The following is a 25,226-nucleotide window of genomic DNA, read 5'->3' as shown; positions in this document are numbered from 1 at the left end:
AAACTAGAAAATAAGCTGTCCCTAACTTGGGAAGGAAACCCACTAACTAATTTAAAATATATTTACATGTACTTACCATGGGTTTTGATAACGGTGGGTCAGTTTGTCAACCGCATAAAGACTTAATTCACCATGCTATAAAGAAAGGAAAACTAACTCAGTGCCATTTCTTGGTAAATAGGGGTCCACATTTCTAAATGTCTGTATTCCTCTCTCAGGAAGGGAGTCAGGTTAGAAAATGGAGTAGGAATGCTAAATTCAGCTAAAAGAAAATCAGAGGAGATGGTTGCTTCCTGAACTGAGAGGGAGCTGTGGCTGTGAGCTCACTCTCTGTGTGACGTGAGACAGCTGGGGCAAGGGCTGGGAATCCCACACCCTCCTGTGTGCACTGAATGACATATTATTCCTGAATGAATGATCTGAATGAATGACCTTATAAATAAGCCGAGAAAGAAGGGTGTCATGTTCATATTCGAAAGGGTTTGGGTTTACAGTCACTTCTTGTTTTCCCGTACTACGATAGAAAAACTACAACATGAAATATCAAAAAGCACTTCATTTTTGCTTTGGAATGCATTTTTAAATTTTATATTGATAGGATGTGCCAGATTCACCACAATTCAAAATGTGGCAATAACCGTGAAACCACAGCAGCGAATGGCAACCCAGGTGTCCCCCCCCCCCCATCCTCTTCTAGGCCAAGATTGGCTTAGAACAATTTTTGCAGACTGCCTGCCTATTGTTGTTTGTGCTCCATTTCCTTATGCTACCTGCTCTCTCAGGTGACCCAAAATGGCAGCCTTGACCACTCCCCCGCCACCCCCCAGAAAGCAAATGTACCAAGGAAGGGGTCAGATAAGAGCTGAACGCAGAGTCAACAGCAAACGTGGTTAGTGACCAAACACAGTGGGAAGGTCATGCTATGAGCTAATTCCCAGCATGAAATTAATTCCCTGAAAACTCAATTTACCCACTAATTCATAAATAATTTATCATCTTCTTTGGACAAATGCACTGGGACTTGGAGGATCTTTGATCTTTTGCTACTGGGTGTTTAATAAGAAAAATATGACATTGTTTTAGGAAATACTAAGAACATATCTTTCTCCACTTCTCTTAGAGCTACATGTGTTAATGTCAAAAATATTATGCTATCTTAAGTAAGCATTTTCATTTATTAACAAAATACACCATGATTTAGTTGAGCGGCCATACTCAGAGAGAAGTTAAACCTAATGACTTCACAATCATATAAAACATTTAACTTGGTCCATAATTCATAATAAGGAAAACACTGATGTGTAGGTTAGTTCAGCTAGGGATGGAACTCCTGCATCTCATCCCAGAACTACAAATGAACTAAAACTAAACTAGAACTAAAACTTTTATACAATCCACCAAAAAATAATATTTTAAGAAATTAGTGAAAGAAACTTTCATATATCCTCTAAACATTTTCAATTACCAATTATAATTATGTCCAAAGTAGACTTTTACTATGAGGCCATGTTTAAATAAGTCTAGGTGTTAGTAAAATGCCTGCTATTGCATCTAGCAACTGTGAGCTAGACATAGCTTCTAATGAATAAAATCTGCTAAAATTGAATTAATTACATATATCTAGGGCTAGCTCTATTGGCCAGCCACTGCTTATGACTCCCCCTTCTTTTCAACCCACCTCTAGAATATCCCTACGATACTCAGATGATCTTTCTGATTGTTTTTAAAGGAATCCCTGTGCTGTTATGCTATTTCACAATGCTTTTGAGAGGGTATCTGATTTAGCTTTCCTTACTGGAAAAGGACCAAATTATTCATTTCTGCAACCATGGGCTTTTTCATCAGTAGATGGGACACAATTCGATGCATTTCAAGAATGTGTACACACTAAGGTTTTCTTTTCCAGCCTTCTTCCTTGGTAACACTGGGCTCTCAGTACCAAACAGTGGAGTGGAAAACCTCCCTCCGGCTACCTTTTGTTATGCTAATGGGCCTGTTCTCTACTTGCCTCAATTTGCAAAATATTACTGTTAACCCTTTAGGTGCCTTTCTTCCCACAGACAGTGATAAGCAACCTCATTGTTGTGACTGGTCGCTAAACTGCATAATGTTACCTATTTTAGACTGGAGTTATTGAATCAAGAAAGGCATAAAGGTCTTTGCAACAATGGGGCATCTGAAGCATTCATTTTATATTCAGAGGAAGGGTTGAAACAAAACAATTCTTTCTGAAAAATGTCAGTGTTTAAGGCTTGAATTCTGTGATGCACTTTTCTTGTCCAGAGAGAGAGAGAGAGCAATGCACACTTCATTTTATGCCGTATTACAGATAAGCTTGAAGTCTGACATGAATGTTTCTCTCATTGTTGTTTGACTGCAATATTTTAAATACTTTGAATTCATTGGTTAACTTTGAGCAAGCAGTAAGCACCGAGTTTTATGAGTTTGTTAACTACAGAGACAGATCACTACTTTCTGATACGTGTTCAGGTAGCATGCAAATTCTACCATGGTTCTACAGTGCTTATAACACTATAGTTTTAAAATAGAGGCAGATAGAAATGTTAGTGACACTCGATGCCATTTGTTAAGCCCTGATACATGAAATACTAGCCAGCACAGGCACATACACCTCATTCAATCCAGAGAGCAATGCGCTGAGGGGTTGCTGTTAACACTGGGGTAAGCAGAGTTCCAACAGCTCCCAGAATTCTTATGGTAGACATACTTTCTTCCAGACATACTATTTTGGGATGTCGCTGTTGAGAGATTTTTAAGTATAATCAAGACATTAAATTCTTTGAATTTAATAAAAGATTTGTCCAGTGTAGCTTGTAGTACCAGTTATTTGGGAAGCTGAGGCAAGAGAATCATAATTTCTACTTCTGCCTAGACTACAGAGTGAGTTCAAGGCCATCCTAAACAACTTAGTGAGACCCTGTCCCTAAACAAAAAGTTGAAAACAGACTGGAATGTAACTGTGCTAAGGAGCACTTGCCTAGCACCGCACACAAACACACACACACACACACACACACACACACACACACACACGGCGGTGGGGGGTCAGGGGATTGGCTCAGTGTGCCTAACCTAATTGACCGAGCTCTTAGAAGAACATAAACTTCTTAACAAAGGGGCTATAAAGCTGAGAGGGATGAGACCTGAGGAAGACTACCTTAGCAGCTTTGAAGGTGAGTGAGCAGTTAGAAGTCTGGGCCTTCTCCAGCTGAAAATGGCTTCTGGCTAACACCCGTCCCTTTAACCACAAGAAAGTAGAATCTGCCACAACCACATGAACTTGAAAGAGATGACAGTGATACTCTGTCAGCTTTGGGAGACTTGAGCAACAAGGCAGCCATGCCATCCTCAGACTTCAGACCTGTAGATCTGTAAGCAGGTAAGTATAGTTTTTATTCTCCTGATGTGATTGTCATCTTGAAGACTTACTACCTCTGTCTTCTAAGCTAGGCTTAGTCCTGGAAGCTTCTAGCCTCTGTACAATCTAATCTAGTCCTAGAATGTTATTAGCCTCTGAGACTTACTGCTGAATTAGCTCACCTTTTCTAGCTCTTCTGAACTCTCGCTGGCTGGTTCAACTCAGCTCTTCTGATTCAAAGTCCTTTCCAAGCTGACTGATTCAGACTGGCTTCTCTCAGCTTCTGACTGATTTGCTCTTCTTGGCCTCAAACTAACTCTAGCAATCTGTTCTAATCTTCTGGCTCCTTCTCATTCTCTGGATCATTCTGTCTTTTCCTGTGTCTAGCTTGATCTCTCTTCAACCACTCTCTGTAAACTCTCCACATAAAAACTGCCTCTGAATTCCATGAACTGAACTGCCATGATCTTAACTCCATTTCTCTGCCTCTCAACTCATTGACTCAAAGGAATTGGCTGAACAGAACTCAGAGATCTGCATGCTTCATTCTACTAAATGTTGGGAGTAAAGGCATGTACCACTGTGCCTAGATCTAAACTTTTCTTTACTTAAAACTTGTCTATACCAGGCTAGTCTATAACTGAGATCTGCTTGCCTTTGTTTCCTGGGATTTAAAGGCATATCTGTATTCCAGACAGAGTAGTCATGTTGCTGGATTAAAATTCCTCTACACAGATACGTAGCACTCCATCAATTTTCTGGATTTGTTATTTGCTATGTAGCAATAGAAAACTAATATAACCTTCATTTTAATAAGTAATAAAATCAAGGTGTTTAAAAAATACTAGTAAACACATATGACAGGAAAAAGGAAGATAAAAGTCCCTCAGCTGTGTCCATTTAACAGACAAGTAGTAGGTTCTCCTTAGGGACGAGGACTTGTCTAGACACGGGGTCTTAATCTCAATAACAGTGTCACATATGAATTTCATCCTGCGTAGACCTTCAATCTAATTTTAAAAACGTGGTTGCTCACTCTCATAGCGTTGGTGCCACCGCTGCCCCTTCAGCGTACTTTGCCAGCTTGGTTGTCCCTGTAGCTTGCAGGGTTTACAGCTGGGTAAGACTAATGATTGCTTTCCCCTTCCAGTAGCACCTTCTAGCACTGTGAAGGCTAGCCAGTAAGGATGAAGCTTCCACATGAGTGCAGCTTGATTTCTTCATGTTCTCTGACTCAGCTATGTGTTGTTAGCAACAGTGTCTTATTGCCAAGTTCTGGAGGGTAACCAAGAGCAATGGCAATAGCTTATAATGTTATGAGACCCCTAATAAACAACTCTAGCCTTAGTTATATGGAAAGCTAGAGGTCAGCCTGGGTTACATAGTAAGAGCCTGTCAAAAAAAAAAAAAAAAAAAAAAAAAAAAGCAGCGAAAGCAAATTCTCAGGTAAAATTCAAATTCGTGTTATTTTCTCATTGTGCTCTTCCAGGAGACAAATGGTTTCCTAATCCATTCTGTCTCTCAAAACACACTCTACGTTCAGAGAAAGACCAAGTCTCATCTTTGCTGGAGTGGTTCTGAGTTATAACGGGTAACTGGCCTTCTGATGCCAGCCCTGCAGCTGAACCCCTATCCCCATCAAGACCTGAACCCAAGGAGATTCTGCTCTTGAAGCCACAGAGAACACCCCAAATCTCCAAGGTCAATCACTATAGCTCCTGAAATGTAACCAAGTGCCTCATTTGCAATTATGTTCCATCTTGGATTTGTTTAATGTGTTTGCTACTGAAATTAAAAAGTGAGTGTCATGTGCCCCCCCACCTTAATTGTCCAATTAGCTCTACTTCTTGTGGTGGAGGTTCCCTTATTGTGAAAAGTGTTTTTAAGTTTAGGTACAGTAGAATGATTACTAGCCTATGCACTGTGAATAACAAAGACTACATGAAACAAAAGCAAATCTCAGCTTTTATGTCTCATCATTTCTGGATCAGCATCAACACATGCTAAGCACCAGGATGGAGAGGTGAGTGGGACTGATATTGTCAGTAGAAATTCAAATCCACATAAGCTACTGAAAGCCCTGAGCAGTGTGGCTGAGGACCACAGTGCCTGGCATCAACAACTATTAAACCTGAGATTCACAAGAGAAAAGACAGTTCCACAATTTTTGAGCCAAATTTGACGCAAACTTTAATTAAATACTGGCTAAGATGATGGGCTCTGGCCAGGACCGTGCTGGGGTTCCCAGGAAATGGTGATGAGTCACATTTTGCAGAGGCTTAAAAAGGCACACCCATAAAGCCTCCATAGTTGGACCCATCAGGTCCAATCAGGGGCAAGCATATATCCTGACATACTTCCTGCCTGGGGAGTCTATATATGATCAAGGTGCAATTGGGTCAAGCAAACTTTTTCAGGGGATTGAAAACATAAATAGCCTCCAGCATCTCAGGAAGTATCTCTCCTTGGGCAAGGGGCTTATAGGTTAGAGGCATTTTTGTTCCATGGATCCCTTAGGCACAGTAAGGAAAACCTGAAATGTAACTTTGGCTCTCCTACAACAATACCACAAAGCCAAGCCACACCCACACCTCCCCAGCCCTGAGCCATGAATTCTTCTCTACTTGAGGGAAGTCCTGAAACATTTATTTACAGTCCTTTTTTTCTTTTCTTTTCTTTTTTTTTTTTTTGGGGGGGGGGCGCAGGCTCACACACAGAGCTGAGGCCACATATGTATGGCTCTCTATGCTTAATGAATTCTTTCTACCCTGCTTGGCTGACGTTCCCTGGCTTGTAAGTCTGAAGAGTGGGAAAGCATCGTAAATGCCACGTGTCTGGTCTCACTTGCTCTACATTCTATGCATTTTTGTCAGCATAGCTGAGGCACTCTGCAAGTGTTGTGTACGAAAAATAGAGGAAACGATCATCGCAAATTTATAACGCTTTAAGGATTTCCCTCCAGTGACCTTAAGAGGAGAGGATCAAGACCAGAGTTAGAAAACAGATGTCCTGGCATTTTGTCCATCTGTGCTTGTGATATTAGATCATGCACAAATTGCAGAGTTCTTCAGCAATAAACTTTTAAATAAACTTCAGCAATAAACTTATCTGTAGAGGCAAACCCAGTTTTCCTGGAGCATACTCGAAGTTTATCAGCTTCCTGGGCTCTTGTCATTTTCCAATAATATTACTTGAAAGTCTATGGAATGTGCTGAATTTCTGACATTAAGGAGCTTACTTTATTGGTTGGTGGAAAAGCTGGTGCTTACATTAGAAATATACTCAAGATGTTATATCAACTCCTACAAACTAAGGAATAAAATTCCCTTACCAGGTTCATATGACATAGGGCTCTTATTTTTCCTTTTTTTCTTCCCATATTTCTACATCATAATAAAAAATATCATTATGTATTTCTTTTCCGAGTCACCAACAACTGCCTGCAAAGTCATATCAGTAGGTGAGGAAAGGTGTCACGTGTATCTGAGAGACAGGCCACTGGCTGCTGTGATACCCAGCGAGACACTTGCTTTCAAATGAACTACATGTTTAAACTATTGGTTCTATTTTTAAAAGATTTAACTTATATTTAAGAAAGCAGAAATTGCACATGGTAATTCAGTGCACGCGTGTTCTGCTTAGAAGAGTTAAGTTAGTTTAGACAGAGCTAGCTCTTCAAACATTTCTCATTTCTGAATGGTGAACTCTTTCAGAATCCCTTTTGGGGGATTTGAAATAGCTATTTAACTTACTGCTGTTTAACTCCTACTCAGTACTCACTACCAACCCACTCCAATCCCTTCTCCTTAGGCCTTTGGTAACATCATCAGTTTCCATGGGATCAACACTTGGGGATTCTGGATGTGAGCAAGAGCTGTGTCTTTCTGTGCCTGGCTGACACTGACATGCTTTGCTTCACAAACCTGCCCTGAACACAGGATAGAGCATGCACACACAGGATCACACATACATTTATTTTTCTGGAGGTTCAGATTCAATTAAGACTTTGTAAGAAAGTTACTTTCTTTGATTTATTTGAGGAATCCCATAAATGCAAACTTTGAAAAATAGCTGGAAACAAAACATCAGGGTGGAAGGAGGTAAACGGTGTTACTATATTATTTTCAAGGAGAACGGAGGTTTTCTCCCTCACAGGCAGTCAGCAAGTGGCAAGCTCACTAAGAACTTCCTGGGATACCATGAAAAATATGTTACTGTACCCAGCACACAGGAATGAAAGGTGTTAATGAAATCATTTTTATATTAAACCACAATCAATTAGGTACAAATAACTGTATGAAGTAAAAGTTGAGAACTAAACACTACACATATCCACCTCAGAACAAAGTGTTCCAGAGACAGCTGTTTCAAGATTTAATTTCTATTGCTTATAATTGTGTGTGAGAGAGTGCAGGTGTCCATGAGACTGGAGGGTCAGATGCCCTGGAGCTGGGCTTCAGACAGTTGTCAGCTGCCCTCTATGGGCCATGGGACCTGCAATAGCAGCCTCAACTGCTGAACCATCTCTTCAGCCCATACATCTCTGGCTGTGGTTGTGCATTTGCTTAGAATGCATGAAGCCATAGTTTCAATTTCCAGTTCCACCAAATGAGACGCAAGACTGGTGGCTGCTTTTACTCTTATTCTAAATATACCCAAAGACAAATGAGAATTTTCTAGAGTGAGGAGAATACCCCTAGTTATGAAATTTGAATTTTAGTGTTTTATATATTTAGCAGCTCTGCAGACTTTTTTTTTTTTTTGTAGTTGGATTTGAGAAAGGGGAGAATGATGTTTTACTGCACAGGGATAAGGAAAGACAATGTCATCTTCTGAGAGTGTCTTTCTAGCCTCTGTAATACTAGTGATAATATCTGGTTTGTTTTGAAGGGCTGTAAAATGCTTCTTAGACTACAATTTCAAAAGAAAGCATGAGCGAATTGTTATTCCATCTACTGTTTGGCTGGTACCTACGAACAACTTCATAATACAGATGAAGTGTAGTATGTATAAACGGTGCTGAGTGGGAAGTTGGAAGGACACTGACATGATAATGAAGAAAAGGCTACATGCGTTAGCCAAGGAGGCAACTAGAACTGACCCGGCATGACCCTGGCCACAGGGATATGCATGTGGCCAGGCAGCTGAAGCCCAGCCCCTCAATTCCTGCATCTTATTCTCTCACTGTGTGCCTCACACGCCAGTCACTAGCTCTGGCCTCAGGTAAAGCACTTACCTGTCCATAACATAGCCTGAGCAGTTGGTAAACTATAAGGGTGAGGAGCACATTGTATTCCCATTAAACGTTCCATTATAGTCACTTTCTGGTTTGTCTTCCCTAAAGTATTATATATAGTGGGGAAAATATCTAACAAACCAACCAATTTAGGATAAAGTGAATCTATCTGCCATGAAGGACTTCAGTATCTTATCAGAAATATGTTCAACTGTCATTAAACTGTCAAAAGAAGCCTCTAAAGCATGCTGATAAAATTCATGGTGGTTAAAACTGGCAGAACTCTCAAAGCCCGGAAAATTTTTATTAACACATCACATATGAGTATACAGGTGGATTTCTATGCTTTAAAACACTGGTTGTAATACATATCGCAATGAATTGAGCTAATGTTGTCTTGGGGATCAGACCCATGAAGAATGGCTGACCAAGTCCAAATGACATCATTTCTGAGGGGAAAGCAACTGACTTAAATCAATTTGTCATGAGGTCAGAGGGCAGGAGCAGAAAAATGGGCATCAGGAAGACAGCTGACCTTGCTGAGGTTTGGGTTAAAGCGAGGCCAGGGGTGAGGAGGCAGACCGCTGAAGAGGCAGTCAGAATGCCACAGGCATTGTTTCAATGGGCTCTGTACATTCTTGTAGAAATGAAATATATAGTTTGGCAGAGACCAAATCCATTTAATCAAGAAGACTGCACTGTTCTTAACTCTGAGATAATAGCAAAAAGAATGGATTTTCCTGGTTGATTATAAGGCCAGGTAAAAATAGCTTTACCACACAGACACACAGAGACCCCCCCACCACACACACACAGATAGACAGAGAGAGTTTTCACTGACCTCTAAAGTGTGGTAGGTGGCAGGTGTCACTTAGCATGGAGGTGATTATCTCCCTGCTCAAGCCAGCTAATTTATCACATGATTTGTGGAGCCCTCCTTTTGCCCCAAATAAGAGAGAGCTGGTTCCAGGTAGGAGGCAGCTGCCTCAGGCACTGTTTCCGGAATTTCTTGGAGGTGTCTGAGCATCCTGGTTGCAGGTCTCAGACAGACCTGGAGCTTAAATTAGGAAGCATGGCTGCTGGAGCTATAAGCATCCAGCACAGGTCTGTGTCAAGACTGCAGTTCTGAGCCATCGAATGCAGTGTGCTGAGCAGCCTCCGAAGTCAGAAATGGAAAGTGGCCATTCTGATGTGCAGTAGATGACTACAGATATGAAAGACATTGCAGAGAAACAGGCATTGGAGAAATAAAAGGAGCTGGAGACATCGCCTAAGTGAGGCCTTCTGTCCTAAGGTGACCTTGGTTGACACCATCTGTTATCTTTTGCTGTCCCTCCAATCTCTCCTCTACCCCTCTATTCTGTCTTTCTTCCTTCCCTCTCCTCTCTGTTTATCCCCTTTCTCTCCTCCTCTCCCCACTTCTTTCTCTCCTGTCCCTGCTTCTCCCTCTCTCACTTCCCACTCTTTCTCTGTCCTCTTGTTCTCTTTGGTCAAGACAAGCCCTCTCTGTGTGGCTCAGGTTGACCTTGAACTTGTGATTCCCCTGCCTCAGCCTCCCAAATGATGGGATCACAGGCCTGCAACATTAGATCTGATTCTTCATACCTCACGAACTTTGTAGCAGGTTTGTGTATGTGGAACTGGTCTGTATAGCTCCAAATGTAAACTCCTGGGCTGGATCTGAGCCAATGAATGTAAAGAGGTTAGAAGCAGACGGCAACGGCAGTCTGAGTCTCAGTCTAGTTCCCTTGGGTGCGCAGGAAGCCAGGGCTGTGATTTGGAGGAAGGTCAGCAGCCCCAGTGACACACAGTTTCAGGTGGTTCTTGGCTGATACAAACAATCTTTTCCAGTTACCTGCCACATGCTCTCATTCCCAGAGTCTTTTCTTACTACAAAGCTCTGAGTCTAGGGCTTGCTTTAAGGAAGTATCTAAGATTAAAGAAAAGGAGGCCAGGAATTTGAGAAGGAGTAGAGGTGCACATGGGAGGAGCTGGATGAAGGAAAAGGAAGGGAGGAACGTGATGCAATTCTATTTTAATTAAAGAAAAGATGCCTGTGTAGGAGACAGGCTTCCTCAGGGACGTCGGGGCAGGATCCCTGAGAGGTGACTGTGCCAGGTTTTGGAGAAGGGAGCAGATGCTATGTGCACAATGCAGGCTGTGGCAGGGGCCTCAGTTCAGCTTCTTGTTGTCTGTGTTATGCACAGAAGCTAAAAAGTTGACAATGAGCTCTGCTCTTTTCCTGGGTCTCTTTGTCACTACTGAGAGGCCACAATTTTCCAGAAGCTCCACCTGGAAGTTAGTGATTGACTTGGCTAATGTGTCTGCCCCAGACACATTTAGCACCTAGTCTTGTTTCCCCAAATGATCTGTGTTGGGACCTTGATCTTGTCCATGTTCTGATGCAGAAAGCATCTGGATTTCTCACTGACGATTTCCAAAAACAGTTTCCGGTAGAAACTATTACAAGGGACGCAAACGACGAGACCTGGACGGATCTGCTGGGACCCTAAAGCGGACACAAAGACAGAGCTGAGCATCTCTCTCATCTCTTCCGGGGTGGACCGGATCAAGGGAACTTTCTGAATGGCAGCTGAATCCCGCAGCTCCGTGAGCCGTACAAACTGGTTGTCAGTTGACCACTGCAGGCCAGCAGGGGACACAAGACACAGGCTGCGGATGTCAGATCGGCAGGAAGTGGCGTATACTCTAGCCACGTGGCCACCCATGGAGGTGCCATAAAGTGAAAGGGCTTTTTGTTCAGCTTAAGGCATTCTGCAAACTGGTGTATCCTCTTAACTTGCCCAGTTATGGACAGGTCATCCAGGGAGGAACGGGTGGTGCCTTCATGTCCAGGCATGTCCACACGGACGGAGCACAAGTTCTTTGAAAGGAACTTAATCATGTTGAGCTACGTATCTGTGCGTGCAGAGCACGGATGGTGTACCAGCCTGACCCGGAAGGAGTAACTGGTTTTGTTGGTTGTATAATTTTTCACAAGCCCTAGTAACCGCTCCTATGGATTCACGACTCTGCTCTGTGTTTCCTTATTCTCCACTGCACTGCTGGGCTGGGTTGATACCTAAGCTCTCATTTCACTTGCTTGAGGATGGTATTAACTACTGCTTTTCTGGCTTTGAAATATTTATATATATTTACACACATACATACACACACACACACACACACACACACACATATATATATATACATATATATATATTTTTTTATTTTTTTTTTAATTTTTCAAGACAGGGTTTTTCTGTCCTGGACTTTGTAGACCAGGCTGGCCTTGAACTCACAGAAATCCACCTGCCTCTGCCTCCCCAAGTGCTGGTATTAAAGGCATACACCACTACTCCTGGCTGCCTTTTTAAAAAAAATTATTATTAAATAAAAAATAAATACGAAACATGAAAAGTCAGAAAAAGAAGCTCTGTAAAAGTGTTAGGAGACAGGTGGATCTGTGAAAGGAATTACTGTTAAGATGACAGGACCAAGAAAGTGTACAGAGAGCAACATGTCTGAAAGCCCCTGTCAAGCAAGACCAGGCTCTGCACATCACACGCCACAGCATGCACCATACATGCACACACAAGCACACACACACACACACGTACACACCACACGCACACATACACACGCACAACTCGTGCACATACACACAAATTTCAAACAACAATTTGAGGCAATCTGAAAATTCTGCCATTATGTAACATATCATCAGTATATAGACGGTGCTAAAGCCTGTCTGTAAATACAGTCAAATTCTCAGATGCTGCTTCTAAAATCACTTGCGCTTCTTTCTGTTTTCAAGATGACTGTGTTGCAGGGTATTTGATCCCCATTGTGAACCCCAAAATCGTGAATTGTAAAACCCTTGTTTCTTGTTTGGTGTGGTTGAGCCCTATCACACTCCTTTAATCCATGAACTTTCTGTTTTTTTGTAATTAGGTGATCATGATGTAGTTCAGCCAGCCTGAGGACAACTTTAATCTTAGAGCTTTCTGCACACAGGATTTAATGAAGTTAACTCTAGGTCCAGAGGCAGAGCAAGAAGCCAGCTGACAGGATTAAAGAGTAGGAGGGACTCTTGAATTGAAGGGTATTTAAGACAGCTTGGAGGAGTGTTTTGGGGCTTTAGCTCTCTGGCTCTCTGGCATTTTGGACTTTTTGTGCTTTGAGCTAGCAAGCCTTTGGCATTGGGGGTTTTTGGCCTTTTCCTCTTGGGCTGTCAGTTCAGCTAATGAGTCTTTTGGGCTTTTTCCATCCGGACCTGCGCTGAGAAAGAAGGTTAGCTGGGTGCTTTCTCTGCCTCTCTGAGAGGCAGCATCTGGCTCCCAGTCTTTATTGGTAAATAGAATGGTTGGGATTTTCATGGTAAATCAAAAGGTTGGGATGTTCATTCTTTAATACAACACACCTGCCTTTGTCCACGCACTCCAAAAGGAAACAAGACAGAGTTCTAGACTTACAGAGCCCTGATCGCCGACACAGCACGCTCAACTCAATGACATTAGGATCTGACACTTGGTATTTTTTGCTTTGCTGAATTAAGTTCAGCACCACTTTCCCAGCAGCCCACTCAGAGCAGTGTTGGATTGGTGGGCATGTGCAAACACCTGGGCATTCACTTGACGCTGGTCACTTCGCCTCCCAGCACACGCCTTCACTCTGTTGCTTGCACTTGCTGCTTACCTCCCTCTCATCTATCAAAAGGCCTGAAAGGGCGTGTTGCTAGTGAGTACGTTTATCTCAACACTTACCTTCCTGCAAAACTTAAATGCCATTACTTCTCAGTATGACTGAGGACCTGGCACTGGCAAATGAATTTAGGTCAGAAAGCCGGAGCCTACAGAGAGCAGGAAGCTAGGAGTGGTACCTTCAATTGAAGGCCGCTCTCCAGGTTTGATCTGTTGATGCAGCTGAACTCTGGTATCCCCCAACCAATCCCACCAGTGTACTCATGTTTGTATTTCGCTGGCAGGCTTCTGTTTGGGGCAGGCCTGCATAAGTATCTGAGATCTCCAGTCTTCTCTAATGCTGGGCGTTTCTCTCCTATGTAGGCGGAATGCTGATGAACTCTCGGCAAGTGATCTTTTATATAATCTGGACCTTAAAGAGACAGAAAGAAAAGTATGTTTAAAACCCTTTCCACATTATTCTCTCTCTATCCTCTCCCTCCCCCATCTTTTTCTCGTGTGTGTGTGTGTGTGTGTGTGTGGTCTTAGGTGTCTCAGCCCAGTTTACAAGGTACTGGGGATTGAGCCCCTTCACATTTTTTTTTCTAAGATGCTTTTATTTCAATTGTGGAATCAATAATATGGCACTCCTTAATGTTCGTAGGAGGGATTATAAAGCTTTTACAGGTTAATTCAATGAATCCTTATTAACAGCTGTAGAAGAGAGACTCTAAACCCCCTGCCCAGTTTAAAATGGGTAAAAGGAGGCATAAAAAGATTGGTTCGTTGTTCAGAATCAAAGCAAACAAGCTCTCCACACTGGCCACTTTCAATGCTAGGCTCTTAATGGCCCCACTAAACTGCTTTGTTTGTAATTCATTTAAGAGACATTTCAATTCTAAAACTCCTCATACATGCCACATTGGCATGGGCTAGCCTCCATATACTGGGGCGTTTGCTCTAGATATATGACTTCTTAAACAAGAGTGAGAACTCCCTGGAGGTGTGAGAAGCAAGTTAGAAAGTTGAGAACATAACTAGATAGAAAAGTCATAACAGCTGATGGCGACTCCAGGCAGAGGTCGTTAACGTTAGCATTTTAAAGGTAAAACAATAAAGGTAATCAATGAAGTGAGAGATACGGAGGAAAACCCCAGGTCTGGGCAAAGATCGCTCAGTTGATGATGTGAAGGTAGCAATGGCAGCGGGGTCCTTACAGGGGAATGATGGGCTTCCACGCCTGGGGAGGAGCTTTAAAATTTCAGAGCCAAAAATGGGTGTAGGATTGGGGGGGGGGGAATGTTTGAAGACACAAAGAACTTCTTTCTTTTAGAGCGACCAAAGCTGACTGACAGGGCGCTGCAGCCGGAGGCTGTGGCTCTGCTCATGAAGGGTTTGGTACTGTGGAGCGTGAGGAAGCTAAGGCCTTGGGCCAGGAGCCTCTGTTACTGCAGTTTGAAAGTGGAACATCATCCCCGCCCCCCGACACACATACACAGGTTCAAGTGTTTAAACACTTATTCCTCAACTAGGGAGGCTGATTTGGAAGGCTCTGGAACTTTCAGGAGCTGAGGCTTGCTGGAGGAAGTGGTTGGAGTTTTAGAGCCCTGCTCAGCTCGCTGTATGTTCTCTCTGCTCCTGGACTGCAGAACACACGCTTCTACCAGCCTTGGCAGCCGTGCTTTCCCTGCCAAGGCTGTGGTGTGCCCTCTTAAAACTCAGAGAAACCCCTCCTCTCCTAAGCTGTTTGGTCATAGCAATGAGAAATGTAAAAATCAAGGGAAAGACAGCAGCTTTTAGGAGTCTCTGGAGGAGGTCCTACACACCTCCAGGTCTGATGAGAACATTTCAGAGCCGCAGTTGTTTTCAGTTTCCTCACCACAGTGACTTCCCAGGAGGCACTCACACTCACCCAGGAATTAATTTCCCCAGTGAATACGATCTGTCCTCCATCTTATCTGCTTCAGGATTTCACTGGTAAAATACAGACCCACCAGAGCCTAAGATAACTGTCTTCCCTTCCATCTGACAGCTGCTGAAGTCTCCTCTCTGTCACAAGGAAGTGTTTTTCAACGTTTCTGCAGAGGGTTAAGTCTGAAGAACTGAGTTGGTCTTGCTGGATCTCAGGCCAGGCTCTCCCTGATGTTTTATCAAATGCTGCTCCGGTGACTATGAAGATGCGTCGGGCCAGGCCCAGCGGTCAGTGCACTGGGAACAGTGCCTGCAGCATTTACTTTGCAGACGGACTCAGCACTCTGGGTAGCAATGGCAAGCAAAATGCTTGTAATTATGGAATCAGAGTTGTCTTGTTGTTTTTGTCTGTTTTTGTTGTTTGTTTCGTAGACATCACTTTCAAGCATCCCACAGCCGATGTGAGGTTTAGGGAAGTAATAAGCAACCATGAGTTTCAGGTATGGTAAAAAGTGGGGCTTCAGGTGTAGTTGAGTGGAAGAGCATTTGCCTAGCATGGGCAAAACCCAGGGGCTCATTCCCACAAGAAAAAAAGACTGTGTTTGTGAAGATTTTGTTGTTGTTGTCTTGCTTTGGTTTCTGGTGCTTGGGTGAGGACCACACACACTCCACCACAAAGCAACACCCAGTTGAGAATACAGTGTTGAGCCTAACTGCAGTAGGTAGAGATCCTGGCTTTGTGCAGAGCTGGCTGTGTGACCTGGGGAAAATCACCCAATTAGAGCAATCGTGGGACTTCCCAGAGTTCGGCCAACCTCCCAGGAGGACAGAGAGAATGAGTTTTTCCTAGCGCAGTATTTAGCTGAAAATCTGGCACATAAGTGCCTCATATTCTCTCTGACTTGTGGGCCTTTTAATTTGAGGCTTTGGCTTACCTACTGCCGCTCTTTGTTTGTATCTTGGGAACTGATGGACTTACTAGTGATTTCCTTCTCTTATTGTGAACAAATTCAAATCCCTTCAAAATTCTTTGAGATTAAAGGGCATCAAAGATTTTCTATAAAGGCCTCAAAGGAAATTGTTTTGGTTTCTCTAGCTATTAAAGTTTGTTTCACCAACTCAATTCTGCACTTGTAGGTCAAAAGCAGCCATGGGAAGACAGGCAAACAATAGCTGTTCGTGTTCTTTGCATCTGAGCCAGCGAGACATGAGCATCCTGCTCTGGTCCATAGCCACACCATGAGTATCCATGAGCCTGTGCCACAGGCTCAAAGCTTTTTGGACTAGGGCTTCTATGAGCCAAAATAAAGTCTCTTCCTATCTCTCTGTTTCTCTCCTCCCTTCCACCTGCACCCCCCACCCCCGCCATTTCACTGTATGTCCCAGGCTGGCCTTGAACTCACAATTCTCCTTTCTCAGACTCTGAAGTACTAGTTCCTTTTCTTTCTTTAAGCTGATTTGTCTCAAATATTTGTTATAGCGGCAGAAGCCTGGTCATGCTCCTTACTTCCTTACTTTTCTGTAAAAGGTCTCCAAGTTGGTTTCAGTCGACGATCTTCCTGTGTGAGCTCCTGGGGCCACAGCTACATCTTATTTATCTCTATTAATTTCTTCCCCTTTAGGTCAAGGTCTTGCTGTGTCTCCAGGCTGGATTCGGATTCTTGGGTTCACATGATTTTCTAGCCTCAACCTCTCAACTAGCCAGGACAGTAGGCAGGTCACTGTGCCTAACTATGTCGCTGACAAGAATGGCCGCTGTGACTCATGTCACAAGTAAATAGGCACTTCTTTAAATGTGTACTGAAAAATCTAATTTCAAGAACTGCCTTAAGCTTTTTCATTCTGGTAAGGAACTGAAGGGTAAAGTCAAAAGAATTTTTTAATTACATGTGTTTATATATTTATACTCATAGCTCTCATGAGATATCATTCATACATTGTACTGCTCACTCTTTAAAAATACATAACTTTCTTTTTCTCTTCCCATTTTATTTGAGACAGGGTCTGATCATGTAGATCTGGCTGACCTGGAAAGCCTAGGTAGACCAGACCGGTCTTAAACTCAGAGATCTGCCTGCATCTGCCTCCAAGTCCTGGGATTAAAGGTGTGCGCCACCATACCAGGCCCACATAGACTCAGAGAGTAAAACTGTGTTCTGAAATGTGTGAAAACAAGAATGGTTCTCGTTTAGTATGGTTGAATTAATAACACAAGCGCTGTCTACTCATGCACACTCTTCAAATGCCACTTCACCAAGTAACTCCCCACTGCCATCTCAAGCTTGGCTAGTTAAGTATCGAACGAACTATTGGCTATATGCCACAAGTTTATTTTAAAAGAATTGTGATCTTTAAATAGTCTACAACTTTACATTTTTAAAATATGTAACACACAATTTCCATAACTCTAGGTCTGGGATTATCAAGTGGAGTGAACTAGTCCTTCAAAGGACACCGGCAACATCTGGAGACACTTACAAGCTATGACACGTGAGTTAGGGATGTTGCTGTGGACCAGTGAGTAGAAATTAGGAGTCTGCGAAATGTGCTCTGATGTATGAAAAGTCCTCCCCCAGCAGAGAATCAGTTGGTCACAAGTGGCAGCAGCCATGGCTGATGACCCCTACCTGAAACTGATGCACAAGGCAACTCCTTCCATCCAAGGAGAAAAGTGTTAGCCAGAGATTCTTCTACCACAGCTGGTTGTAGGTTGAAGTGCTTTTCCAAAGCAAGAGGACAGGGTGGCATAGCATCGCACAGGCATCCAGAGAACTGGCTTTGGAGCCAGAAAGACCTAGAATGCAGTCTAACCACTTCTAACAAGTCAGAGCTTAGGCCATTAACTATAAAATCAACGACTGTAGAAATGTCGACATTAAAGCCCTTATCTAGTCTGAATCAAGCTCTGGCTTCCAATCTCAACACTGAAGAAAAAAAAAAAAAAAAGAATCACACCCATACCTACACATGGTGCACACATACAAACATAACCAGTAATGCCCTAGAAATGCTTTGAGAAATAGTCAAGGAGGAGATGCTTCTAAGGTCTTAAAGTAGTTGGTTGGTATTCAGGGAAATCATAACTATTAGACAAGGATGTAAGTTTCTTCTTTTTCTTCTTCCTTTTTTTTTTTTTTTTTTTTTTTTTTTTTTGCAAATAATCATTTTATCTAGACTTGTGAACTACCAATGTCCTGGACATAATGTATCCCTGCTTTAAAACTTGCCTGCCCTTGAGCCATGTGCTCACATTCTCTCTCTCTCTCTCTCTCTGAAATTCTGACTACTTTAGTTTCATCTCCCAGTCCCACACTGGAACTCTGTGATGTCTATGAGAAGCAGCTGCTCTTTCTTGAATGAAGGAGAGGAGTCGGGTTGTTCTTCTGCAATAGTTTCACTCTCAGTTGCCTTGACATCCTCTGCATACCTAAAGCACACTTAGAGAGGCAGGCAGCCGCCGCACCCAGGACTGTTCTTCTGGGGGACCCCCTGCAGGGGCAGCCATGCTATGTTCTAATTCTGTTCTTCCTGTGAGGACCGCAGTTCAAAGGACAAGGTTCTCATCGGCAAACACAAGCTAGAAGGAAGTGGAGCCAATTTTTTATGTTTATTCTCTTAAGAAAAGAACTATTCAGCCAGGTGTTGTGTAGCACGCCTTATCCCAGCACTCAGGCAGAGGCAGGCAGATCACTGAGTTTGAAGCCAGCCTGGTCTACAAAGTGAGTCCAGGACAACCAAGACTACACAGAGAAATGCTGTCTCAAAAACCCCAAAACAAAAAAAGAAGTATTCTATACCTAGCTATACTGCTTTTTGAGAGATTAAGGAAAATAAAAGGAATTTTCAGGTAAAGGTATAACTAGATGAAAGTATTTTCCATGTAGCAGCCACCTTCCTAAAGACTGGTTATTCTAAGTCCTGAAACAAGATGGAAATGCTCCAAAGAAAATCTATGGCAACAAAGAAGACATTTGGTTTTAAAAGACAAGAGATCATGAAAAAATGCTGACATTGTAACATACCGTCTTAGGAGGCTAGTCTTTTACTTCAGGGCCAAAATGAAACATACCACAGAAATAAATGGAAAGGAATCCAGAGAAATGTGGAAATGAAAATTCTAATAAGTTCTATGATAATCGGGTGAAAATGCGGGCATAATTTGGAATTATAGATGTGTGTCCAGCCAAAGCAAGTGTCAGAAGTGGAGTACAAAATGAACTCTAACGGACACAATGATGCTTGCTAACAATGACCAATAATCAAACCAGACAAGCAAACACCAGGCAGAAACCTATTGCTGTTCACTAGAGTTCTCTCAAATAATGAGCCTTCTTGAGGGTCTTCTTTAAGAAGCTATAAACTGGGCACAGTGACACACCTGTAATCCCAGCACTCTGGGAGGCAGAGGCAGGCAGATCTCTGTGAAAGAGATCTCTGTGAGACGAGGCCAGCCTGGTCTACAAAGTGAGTCCAGGACAGCCAAGGCTACACAAAGAAACCCTGTCTTGAGAGAAAAAAAAAAAATAAGCTAGGTCAAAGCACTCCAGTAACCTCACGTGCCAGCAGGGGAGCCAATGCGATAAACACACACAGAATTAGAGGTTGGCACTCTGAGTACAAAGCCTCAGAGATGCCACTTGACACTTTTGCCTCTTTTTCTAAGCAGCATTGAGAATACTTCACTATGTGCTGGGTCTGGGCCAATGGGAACAAAATTTGATAGGGCCTGACTTCTGTTTTTCTGGGTTTCCATTAAAAAGACTATGTTACATCCTGCTGGACATGCGTTCTGCTCTTCAGAACAAATGAAAGTGGCTTTGACACCAGGCTTCATTCAGGGCAGGGCCCCTCACTATCTCGAGGACATTGCCTACTGTTGTTAATCCCAGAGATGGAAGGAGGGAGACCAGTGACCCAAATTATCATGACCAAAATAATTAAAGCAAGCAGTATATGAAAGCAGGCTTTTTTATTTGTGTACACAGGCTGCCTCCCCTTAAGGTGGGGTTTGAGAGGTCATCATTAGATGTGAGGAAGGCAAGGCTTTTATAGGTGAGGGGTAGGGAGTTTTCAAATGGAAGATTTGGAAAATAGGTGGGGCTGCAGGAGCAGAGCAAACAAATCAGCCTGAGTGACCTCTTGAAACAAAGACATGGTTGCAAGGTAAGTATAACAAAGTGGACAGAGGATAACAAGGTGGTCAGAGGTGGCCATGAAGCAAAGGTAGGGTTGCAAGATGGTTATAACAACTTTTGAAACAAAGATCTGGTTGCTGTTCCTGGAACAGGCAGTACAGAACCACGTGTAGTTAAGGTTACAGGCTGGGCATAGCCGCATCCTTGAGAAACAGATGTTTGGTCATAAACAGGAATGAGCCTAGTTTGTCTTTACTGTACGATGGCTCTCAAGCTTAAGATGGAGGAAGGCTGGTTCTTCATTACAAAAGTGCTCTATCCCCAAGCCACACCCTAGCCCTATGTGTCTGGTTTTAATCACAAGCATGTCCTTTCTAGAACATTCCAGAGAAATTCCTCTCTATTGTCCTCTCCATGGTTGAGTTGCTCATCTTTCTAAAATCAAGCACAGACAGGAACATAGGAACCTTGATGACAGGCCAGGTGTGAATCAGGATTAACCCTGAGGCCTGTGAGGTAAGGGCAGACGCCCAACTGCAATGAGGTTAGCAGTGGGGAAGAGGGCACTGGCCTCTAGACAGCTATAAGGGAAATACTCCTGACGTACACAGCAGACTGTGCCGCCTTTTGACAAATGCTCGCAGTTGATGACGTCAGTACCTCTCCCCTCTGGTTCTTTGTTGGTATGTTATAATCAGGTTGCTGTTGTACTGTTATACTCAAGGACATCCCTTTATAATGAAAGCATAGGGAGGAACCCTCTTCACAAAATGCAGATCGGTGTTCCTCAGTGCTCATAGTGTGTGAGGTCTGCAGGCCAGACCATTCCTATGCAGCCATAGCTACAGAACAGTCACACACAATGTCTTAAGTCATGCGGAAGGAGCTAAGCAGGGCTGGCTTCCAATAAGCCCATCTTATATCCACTGACATCAGAGCACTCGCTCTAGGGTTGGAGGAGGAACTCAGGACTTCATACATGTCAGGGATAGGCTCTGCCACTGAGCCACACCCTGGCCCTGAAGTTGGAGTTTTGTTTGTATCACAGATCTTTTATATATCACCAAATATTATTCTTTTTTTCCTGAACCACTTGCAGAGTGAGAACATTCTTTGGCAATTGCCTTCACGTACACACGAGCATAGGTGTGGGCTTATTTACCGAAACCTGGACAACTTACTCATGGCCACGCCACTGGAAAAACAAAATTTTCTCCCTCCCCCAACAATCCACGGCCAGTACCTCCTCAGGGAGGGGGGGGCCTCACAAGCCCATCTCCCATCCGTGATAGAGGGACGATGGTCCTAGCTCATGTGAGGTCTTGTGAGGTAGTCATAGTTTCTATAAGTCATTCGTGCATGTCATGTCCAGAAGGCATGATCCCACACTGCTCTTTCTTACATTGTTTTTATCACCCAGCATTCCCCCGAGCCCTGGGAAGGGCGATACCTGTCTCCTTTAGGGCTAAGCCCTCAACCTTCACTTTTTTCAGTAACTTCCATTGACGGTCCGACTAAATCTGAGGACTGCACCTGCAGTGGTGAGGACATGGTCTCCTCAGACTAATATTAAAATGTTAGTTTATATCAATTTTACATCACTGTGCTGGATAGTTTTATGTCAACTTGACACAAGCTAAAGTCATTTGAGAGGAGGGAACCTAATTAAGAAAATGCCTCTGGAAGATTGGGCTGTAGGCACCCTGGAGGGCATTTTTTTAACTAGTGATTGATGGGGGAGGGCCCAGCCCATGGTGGTGGTCTCTGGGCTGGTGGTCCTGGGTTCTATAAGAAAGCAGGCTGAGTAAGCCAAGGTGAACAAGCCAGTAAGCAGTGCCCCTCCATGGCCTCTGCAGCAGCTCCTGCCTCTGGATTCCTGCCCTGACTGAGTCTCTGTGCTGACTCCTTTGATGATGAACAGTGCTGTGGAAGGGTAAGACAAATAAACCGTTTCCTCCCCAAGTTGCTTTGGTCATAGTGTTTCATCACAGATTTTTAAATTAGTCAATTCTATCACTGCAAAAAATGGGTATTTCACTTAAATGCAGATTTGCAGTCTGACAAATAAATACATTTTTTGCAAAGCTGTATTTTTAAATTATTTTTGCTATTTGTTGTTACAAAGATTAAAACTTCAGATATACACTAAAAACTCATTCGCCCATGGAGCTACATGGAAAGACTACATTCTTTACTTAAACAGTAGTGAAAATAATGAGTCCTATTTCAAGTTAGGACCCATCTCATTTGACTTTAATTTTTTTTTTAGATATATTATTTTTTTTTTGTTTGTTGGATTGATTGTATTTGGGTATTTTTGAGATCCAGTCTCTCTATATAACCCTGATTGTCCTGGAACTCACTATATAGATCAGGCTGGCCTTGAACTCACAGAGATTGGCCTTCTTCTGCCTTCTGAGTGCTGGGATTAAAGTCATGTCCCAAAGTGTCCAGCAGATATATTTATTTTATTTATGTGTACGCCTCTGTATGGGTACATATATTATTAGTTTTTGTTTATGTGTATGCCTGTGTATGGGTCCATACATGTGAGTGTTGGTGCCCTGGGAGGACAGATGGGGAGTCAGGTCTCCTGGAGCTGGAGTTCCAGGTGGTCATGAGCCAGGACATGGGTGCTGGCTCCTGATCTAGGATCCTCTGTCATAGCAGTGTGTGCTCTCAAGCACATAGCCATCTCTCCAGCCTTCATTTGACTCTGTGATAATTGGTTTCAGGTTATTAGAGTTGCGTGTATGACAATGAGAACACACAAATTTGAAATAAAATTTCCAGTGGAAAGAAATGAAAAGTAACAGTGTGAGTGTGGCAAACTGTCCATTGGAAATCATCCCATCAGGTAAGAACTGGAAACCACAGAGACGGGCTGTACGAGGCTCCTTCTCACCCTGAGTAAGACCTGCAGTTAGCGCCCAGGCAAGAGAAGACAGCTCAGGCTGTGCGTGTGCACAAGGCTTTTGAAGCTCTTACCCTGTGCCACTGGGGCAGTGAGTATGGCGATGACTAGGCTTCAGCAAGAAGAAAGAAATCTACCACGGTAAACACAGGCCTTGACCTAAAGAGGATCACTGGCAACTTAAAAGTATAATTTATTAAAATGGCACTAATTAGCCGGAAAAAAAATCAGCAATTCTCTCCTTGAGTCTCAGGATAAACAATGCCTGTAGAAAGAAAGGCTTGCCAGTTTCTGAATGGTAGCGAGTGACTTCAGTCAGAGAGGGCAATTTAGACAGTAAGTGGCATTGCTTGGTCTTTTGAATTACGGAATAAACAAAATAAATGGCCAAAAGTGCTCTATAAGAACAACAGGCGGACCTGCTGTTTGCATTAATGAGAAGCAGCTAACCCAGTAGAAAGCAAGTGAGCTGTGACTTCACAGACCTGATCTCTCTTTTTCCCCTTTGTGACACTGTCACTTTCTGTGCATGCAATAGACGGAGCCTGGCTGGGACTTCCATGGCAGCAAGACAGCTGAGGCGTCGGTGACTCCTGTGTTTGTTCCAGGGTGGATTCCACTATGTTGCAGCATGCTCACCAAGAGCTTTTAAAGCTCCGAACAGACCCAGATTTCTAGTCTTTCATAGGGTACCCTGGAAGCCGTTTCTTCTATTCTGTACTTCCATTTTCTTCCTATTAATACTTTCTTATGAAGAAAAGGAGTTGTCACTTTCACCAAGTCCGGTGGATGCATATTTGTTTAATGAATTATATTAGATGCTACGTCTTAGAAACCTTCGCCTGACCCCAGGTCACAAAGACTTCCTCTTAGAAATTTCAAAACTTTAGAGTTTAATGTTTTTTTTGTTGGTGGTGGTTTTTTATTTTTTGAGACTATGTGGACCAGGCTGGCTTCCGACTTATGATTCTCTTGGGTCCGCTTCCAGAGTGCTGGAGCTGCAGGCATATCTCACCACACCTGGCCTTGGCTGTAGGTTTTATGTATAGCTCAATACACAAGTCTGTTTTTTTGCATATGACACATTCCAGGTCAGGTTTGTTTTTACATAAAATGAAAGACACAGATTTAAATTTGTTCCTTTTTGTGTGTTTGTTGGTATAGCATCATTTGCAAAAGACTCTACTTTTTTCCACAGAACATTGTATATTTGCAGTATTAGAATGTGTGCATGCAAGCGAGCGTGCACGCATGCACAGGCGCGCGCGCGCGCGCGCACACACACACACACACACACACACACACACACACACACACACACTGTTAGCTGCCTGGATCCCTGTGTACAGGTACTCCTGACTATCGACTGTGTCTCTCCCCTAATGGCCACCTGCATTACTGTATCTTTCCTCTTCTCTGCTCTCGTAATCATTCTCATCTGTCACATCCACACATTTGCTCTTTCACACTTTGTCAATTCCCACTCCCCCTTTAAAATTTCACCTTCTGCAGAAGTACATATTTATGGTCACTGCAGGGAACCATTGCTTTTGACGGTTCTTCAATTTTCCTCTCATCTCTGCTAGAGAAGGAAATTGTAAGGCATTTTATTTCTGCCTGCATTTATATCACCCACAATGTATAATTCACACTTTGCCTTTTCACCAGTGTTTCTCAGGGTTTGCAGCAAACCATTTCCCTTTTCATTTGTTTTGGTTCGTTGATGGCATCATGATGTGGGAAAAAGTGGTCCATGCCTCATCTGAACTCTGCCTCATGACAGTCTCATAACCTGCTTCAAATGCAGTGTCTGGAGCTTGGTCTCTTCATCCACAAAACAAAACAATACCAACAACTCTGCACATGCGTTGTCAACATTGAGTGAGATATCATTGCTAGTATCTGTTCTTCATGTCTACCCCCCACCCCCGTCCCCAGCATATAGGAGATGCCAGCGCCACTGACGGCC

General features: G+C 43.1%; 1 pseudogene; it reads right to left on the bottom strand.

The window, feature by feature from the left end:
* Nucleotides 1-10,787: 10,787 nt before the first annotated feature.
* Nucleotides 10,788-13,405, bottom strand: LOC129668522 (monoacylglycerol lipase ABHD6-like; annotated as a pseudogene).
* Between the last annotated feature and the right edge of the window lie 11,821 nt (nt 13,406-25,226).

Source organism: Psammomys obesus, unplaced genomic scaffold, assembly GCF_907164565.1.
Source record: "Psammomys obesus unplaced genomic scaffold, mPsaObe1.curated_primary_1811, whole genome shotgun sequence".
Lineage (NCBI taxonomy): Eukaryota > Metazoa > Chordata > Mammalia > Rodentia > Muridae > Psammomys > Psammomys obesus.
This window is presented reverse-complemented; position numbering and strand designations above follow the sequence as displayed.